The sequence below is a fragment of the Phalacrocorax carbo genome, chromosome 18 (assembly GCF_963921805.1).
Source record: "Phalacrocorax carbo chromosome 18, bPhaCar2.1, whole genome shotgun sequence".
NCBI classification, from domain to species: domain Eukaryota; kingdom Metazoa; phylum Chordata; class Aves; order Suliformes; family Phalacrocoracidae; genus Phalacrocorax; species Phalacrocorax carbo.
The window spans coordinates 787,757-794,519 of NC_087530.1; the positions used below are offsets into that span (position 1 = coordinate 787,757).

At 55.9% G+C, this 6,763-nt stretch overlaps 1 long non-coding RNA gene across 1 annotated transcript; it reads left to right on the forward strand.

The window, feature by feature from the left end:
• Window positions 1–783: 783 nt before the first annotated feature.
• Window positions 784–3,592, forward strand: LOC135316207 (uncharacterized). The gene is made up of 2 exons (XR_010375639.1): window positions 784–1,161; window positions 2,088–3,592. It is a non-coding gene; the product is annotated as an uncharacterized LOC135316207 (long non-coding RNA).
• Window positions 3,593–6,763: the final 3,171 nt, after the last annotated feature.

A 6,763-nucleotide genomic window follows, 5' to 3' on the forward strand; every position in this document is an offset into this window, starting at 1 on the left:
GTTCAGAGGGTGCTGCGCTGTGATCAGCACTTTGCCTGGGGCCACGGCCACGGCTGCCTTTGACAAATAGCAGTTGACCCGAGCCACTGCGGGCGCAGGCAGCGGCGCGGCGCGGGGGCAAGCCCGGCCCGGCAGCGTGCTGCCGGCTGACACGCCATTGCGTGCGCCTGCTGCCTGCTGCCTCCGGAGCGGCTGTTTCTGACGGCCATAACTTTGCGCAGTGGGCAGATGACGTTTTAGGGAAACTATGGCAATTTCGTCCTTAATAAAGTGAATGCTGCGGAACACAAGACATTTATGAAATGCCGCTTCTCACCTGGTGCCTGTGCCTGGATTTTCTAACCCCAAATTAAAGAGGCCTTATCCATTCACATTGCAAACACCGGATACGAAGTGGAAAGAGTAATTTCATTGTAGGTCATGTCACCTGACTTAAAACAACATTACATGAGGGCAAAAATAAAGGGTTTCACAGGGGTGATTTTAAACATGGAGTGTATTCCTTCTGTTTTTGTCATTTGATGGCAGAAACTACTGGAGATTAAAGCTTGGACATTCATACAGTGGTGTCTCATAGACCAGACCCCTGCAAATACTGTGCTGCTAAACAGAAATAGCTGCAGCAACACCCCACGAGCCTTGGTGAAAATGAAGCTGATGTGATGGCACCTGGTAAGAAACCTTCCCGACAGCGTTTGAGCACAGGAGGCTGCCCCAGACGAGTTGGGCTGGAGCCGAGCACCTGCGCAGAGCCACCCTGGTCCTGCGCACACTGCCCCGGCTACGTCTGCGAGCGAGCAGCCCAGGGGGAGGGAGGCGAGGGAAAGACTGGCTGCACAGCGAGCCTTCAGCATGCTTTCCTTTTCGTGCCAAGTACCTGGCATGCCAGTGCTTTCCTGAGCTGTTCCCACTCTGACCCAAATGCTGTCTGCGACTGTGCGTGACTGCTCCCTGCTCACGCTCACCTTTGGCACAATTACTCCTGGTAACATCCCCCTCCTGCTTCCCAGAGACGCAGACACAGAGACGGAATTTGCTGAAGATGGTGTCAGAAGTTCCACGCCCCCACGGCATCCAAAATGCTTGAGAAATGCTCAGGAGGTTGACACGAGTGTCAAGGATGCAGCGTGCCTCCCTGCTCTGACACAGATGGCTCCGCGAGTGAGTTTGCACGGCGGTTGTTCCATTACGCGTGTGCGCAGGAATGTGTGTGCATGTGTGCGTGGGAATGCCTTAGGCCCCCAGCCTGCAGAGATTTATGTACGTGTTTAACTCTTAGCAGATGAGAAATCCCATTGAGACTATGCATGTGCTACAGGTTAAAGACAGGCATAAAGCTTTGAAGAGTCTAAATCTTAGATTATAAAGATTATAAATTTTAGGAGGACAAGAGCAGCCTCTGTCTGTACAGCAGCAGTGTCCTGCAGGCGAGGGACAGTTTGTGCCTGCAGTTGCACCACCTCACCTTCATCCCCCCAGCTGGTAGCGGCACGGCAGGACTGCACTGGTGTGCAGCCCCCGTGGGTGCCAAGCACGGCTCGGGAGGGGCTGGGCAGGCTGGTGGTCACGGCGTGGCTGTCAGGGGAATGCATTTCTCAATGCACTAGCTTCAACAGCTCAAAGGAAGGGAGTGCAATGAGAAACATGATACATCCATTCCGCTTTTGGCACTGGAGCACCTACGATCGTGAGCGGGACCGTGGAGTGAGTCGCGGGCTGCTGGTGACACTTGGCCAGGAGAGGCTGCCAGGTCTGGGGGCTCCTCATGGGCATCGGCCCCTCTCCTGCAGCCTTAGCAAGACCCTGGGGAGCTGATGTGGCCAGAAGTGAATACAAAAAACGGGGATGCGTCTGAGCTTTGCCAGAGCAGCTGTGCTCAGGTCGGGGGGCCAGGCGGCAGAGCCCGTGGTGCAGGTCTGGGGGCCCGGGGGTCCGTCCTGGCCGTCAGCGGCCCAGCCCCGTCACAGGGAATGCGGTGGCATGCAGGTGGCACCAGCCATCCAGTCTTGCTTGGTATAATTTCAAAAAGACAGGGCAAGAGGAAACTATTTCCTGCTACTCTGTATTTTTAATTCATATTTTCACAGCTCTGCCCGTCCTAAATCCCAAGCAGATGGTGCAACTCGGCCCGTCTCCTCCAGCAAGGATGATCCCCGGGGCCTCCCTGCAGAGAGTGTGCATTTCAAAGGATAATTCCATGAGCACTTCTTACCCTGATCCAGAGCCTTCTGAGCATCCGTATACTTCATCACTCTTCACACAGACCTGCCCCTGCCTTGCACCAGCTCCCACTGGGGTTTCCTTTTCTCTTTTAAAAGGTAAGCAGAGTCACAAGCCCTGAGATGCGGCCTTGGAAGCAAAGGTAGCTGTGAAACACGAGAAGCAAAAGTATGAAAAGGAAAAGGAAGACAAAAAGAGAAAAGAAGGAAAATTCCCGTATGACTTCCCTGATTTATGCTACAAAAATGGGAACCGTCCCCCCACCTTCCAAGCGTGGCGGTAACCCCAGCGTCGGTCGAAGCAGGGGCAAGGGAAGCCCTTTACAAAGCGGCCCCTTTCTCGCACCCGCAGCACCTTTTTGTGCTCATGAAGCATTTCTGCACTAACAAATCCTGTTTGATAATTGTGTTGCAAAAGCCTCACTCTGAATATTTAATAGAATTATTGCTAGTTATCAGCACAAGTAGGTGATAAATCACAAGCCGCCTTTACCCAACACCAGGCAGAGCCATTAGGGGGTTTCAATCACGTTTCCCACCCTGCCCCCATGTCAGAATGACCATGAATTAAAAAGGAAAACAAACAAGCAACCTGCCCCCACCTCCCCGGGTTTCATTCCTTTAAAAAATAAAAAGATAAAGAAACACCTAGAGGCTCTGGCCTGGGCCCAGCTGTCCCCGAGTGCCACAAGCCCAACTTTTTGGTGCCCTGGGCTCCCTCTGGCGCCGCCTCCCCGGCAGAGCCCTCTAGCTCTGCCCCCCCTCCTCCGCGTATGAATGAGGTGATCTTTTAGCTGCCCTTTGTCTTGGAAAAAAATTAATTCTCATTTGCATTACCTCGACTAAATGTCACCCACCGATATTTTGTTAGACATTAGCAATGCTGGCAGAGAGGGGCACGGGATAATTGCGTTCTGCCTAGCGGTGGGATTTACATAATTTCAGACAGCAATTAAAGAATCCCTGGGAATTTTTTTTTTTTCTCTTCCAACCTCTCCTACAAAGAAAGTGTTCGTTTACATTAAGCGCTCAGCTCCTCGCTGTTCATTTGCATAAAATTAAAGGTTTTTGTGTTCTGGAACAGCAGGGTAACATTTAAAATTCTGTTTCAAAAAGCTCACCTTAGAATAATAAAATGTTAATATCATTTCACGGGCTGGAGAAGGTTGCCAGCTGCCTTTCACTTCAAACTTTTATCCAATACTAACTGTTTGGGTGGGTGATATTATTATATTTTTTTGCTGTTAAGATATAAACTTTCTTGAAAAAGTGTAGGGATGTAAATGTGCCTACCGATGGGTCTCTGCAGGGCTACTCCAGAGCAGAATGTTTGTTTACTCCATAGTTTTTTAATTAAAAAATCATGCAAAAGAGCAGCAGTGGAATATTACAAGCTTTAATGTGCCATCATACTCCAGACTACGAGAGGAAATGCAATTTGGATCAAAACCCTTTCATTTGCTTTCATGGAGATGGAAGTGGCACTCCAGCGTGAGTCTGTAACACGATAACTTCCACTCTGAGACTGCATTTCCATGCCCAGAGCAGGGCCCGCTGCCCGCGCAGGCAGGGAGGCAGGAGGTCCAGGCAGCAAAGGTGGCATTGTGGCACGACAGCTGAGACCCGGCCCCTCGCTCCCAAGGCTGGCGGGGCCCCCCCCCGGCCCCGCTGGAGTCCAGGGGAGGTGGAAGGGCTGGCGAGGGGCAGCTCTCGCATGGCTCCCAGCAGTCGGGCACCCACCCAGCCGCACGCTCCCGGGCCCCCTCAGCACAGGCAGCACGGGCAGGGAGCACACAGCCCCTCGCTAACAGCCAATGCTCCTGCGGGGAAGGCAGCGGGCAGCAGTTTCACAGCAACTGAGGAGGGGGAGGGCAGCAGAGGGGCTCCATCGCGTGCAGGACAGGGCTGGGAGCAGAGGCTGAAGGCTGTCCGAGCTGAAGCTCTTCCAGCCATCAGCTGCCTCTATTCTGAGTGCTCTATCAGCACTGAATGATAAAAAATGACATTTCCATTTGAGGACGATGCTGTCGAGGTCCCTGAATGACCTTTCTCTTATCACCAGGGTCTCTCATGCCTGGGAAGAGTTGTCAGCGCCCCATCCCATGCACTAAGGACAGAGCCCCAGCAAGGCACATCGTGGCAGGGGAGGACAGGGTCTGCAGGGCTCTCCCACCACTGCCGCTGCAGCCACGCGGGGAACATCCCACGGGGCTCCCAATCCAAAGCAGAGCCAGCCCCACTGCAAGCGGGGGGAGCATGGCCGCGGGGGTGCAGGCGACGCATCCTGCGTGGCAGTGGGCCGGCAGAGGCTCTGCGGGAGGATCAGTGTCACAGGGCTGTGGGGAGGTGGGACACGGGCAGAGGCAGCTCTCATCAGAGATGCGGATTCACCCCCAGAGCAGCAGCACACTGTCACCTACATAGTCCTGTGGTGGCTTCAGCAGAGGAGCGATGGCAGCAGAGAGGAGCCTCAGTAAATCACATGCATGATGCACCTCCTGTGGCAACTGCACCGCTTGCAAGGCAGGAGCAGCGCTGGTGGGATGTGAGGATGAGGGGACGATGCTGCAGTGTGACTTTCACTGCAAGGAGACCTGGCAAATGCCCCCCAGTGAGGATGGGACTTGGTCACAGTGGATCAGAAACACCTGGGGGGTCTCCGAGTGCCCAGGGAGGGAGGCTTTGGGCAGCAGGTCCCACACTGGCTGGAAATTCAGGTCAGGAGGAGACTCTGGCCTGGGTCCAGCTCCTCTGCTGGCTTCATTGGCCAGGGACGGCAAAGCACAGGCACCGTGCTTGGCTGGCATCACCACAGGGACCCCCAGGCTGGAGCCCCCTGTGAAAGGGGCTCTGGTGACATACCTCCATGCAGCTCCTCTGCGCCAGGCGATGGGGCAGCGGGGGCTCGGCAGCAATCCCCCGGACAGCCGCAGGGCCGGGAGGGAGGCCGAGGCACCGGTCCCTGGCATCCAGCTGCCGTGAAGAGGCACGAGCGCCGGCGCGCGCGGTGCGGCTGGCAGCGCCGCGGCCCGTGCCGTGCCAGGACCGCGCAGCGCGGCTGGCCTGAGCCAAACGCGTCCAGCGCCCGAGCGAGCCAGCGCAGGCCGGGAGCACGGCCACGCCACGGGCCACGCGGTGACACAGGTGGCTGGTGGGCTACAGGGCCGACCCTCCCCTGGCCCGGAGACGCGGCCACGAAGAGCCGCGCAGGCCGGCTTCCCCGCTCCGAGCGCCCTCCAGGCCGGTGGGGCAGGGCCCGGCATGGCCGCCCGGGAGGAGGTGGCCGCCAAACCCTGGGTAGGGGTGCGCTATTTTTTGAGGCCGAGCGCCAAAAGCACCCTCTCAGGCTTTGCCCTGACCCCGCGGGCGCCAGCCTGGGCACAGGGCTGCAGCAGGCAGAGGGCGAGGGGCGTCGGGCTGCCCTGTCCGCCAGCGCTTATGGGGTCAGGGGGTCCCCACCGAGCCCACGCTCACCCTTCCTCCCTTTGTCAGTCTCATCCACACGCCGGCACCGACACGGCTCTCCCGCGGCTACTGCCGGCCCGCGCCCCCTCCCCACCGCCGCCGCACCTCATGGCCGTCACTGGGGGCTTCCCTTGCGGAGGAGCCCGCGAAGCAGCTGAGGCAGGAGAAGATCTTCCACCTGGCAGTCCTCTTATCTGCCACCATTTGGGGCTGCTGTAGGATTGTTGCAAAAAGTATTTCATTAAAAATGAATCCAAATCCCCGCCATTGTGTTATGTGACTGGTTCGCAGGCAGGAAAACATCAAGCACAGTCTATGGTCCCTGGTGCCCATGTTTGTTTCCTGCTTTAGTCTCCCGGCCACTGAAACTCCTACCTGCCTGCCAGCAAGTGTCACTTTTTCTTAATGATTTGCACAGGGAATGTACACCTTTGCAGCTACATCGGACACGAGCACAGGACAGACTCAGGCTTGTAAGCATCCAGCTTGTCAGCGACCTGTTACCAACGTTTTCCAAACTGTTTTGTGTCTCTGGGAAGTGAGAATGATCATTATATCCCTGTAAAAATGAACATAAATTAGGATCAGCATGCTGTATACTTCATGTGAAAAGCTCACAAGCAAAGCCTGTGCCAGTCCGGTGTCAGCCAGCATCTTCATCACCCGCATCGCCCCGTCTGCCAGGGCACGTCCCCGTTCCATAGGGTTTTCTGTGCTTGCCACACGCTCCCTCCTGAGAAGTTTTAAAAGCCAACACAAAACCTGACTATTGCGGGTGAGCAAAGCAACAAGCAGACAGCACCCGCTTCTCCTCTAACGCCTCAGCCCCGTGACCGAAAGGACGAGACGCTTTAATTTATAATGCAAAAAATTTGTATCTTCTTTAATTGTGCTTTTAACACACTGAAGATTTTTCACATCTGTTGTGTTGGGACTAGCAGGACCGACATTTTCCTGCTCAAAATGACCTGCTGGGGCTGCTGCCCTGCAACACGGATGTGTTAGCACGCACGCCCGGCCCTCCCGCTCGCGGGAGCCCAGAGCATCGCACGCGAAGGCAGCGCACGTGCGAAGGGCGG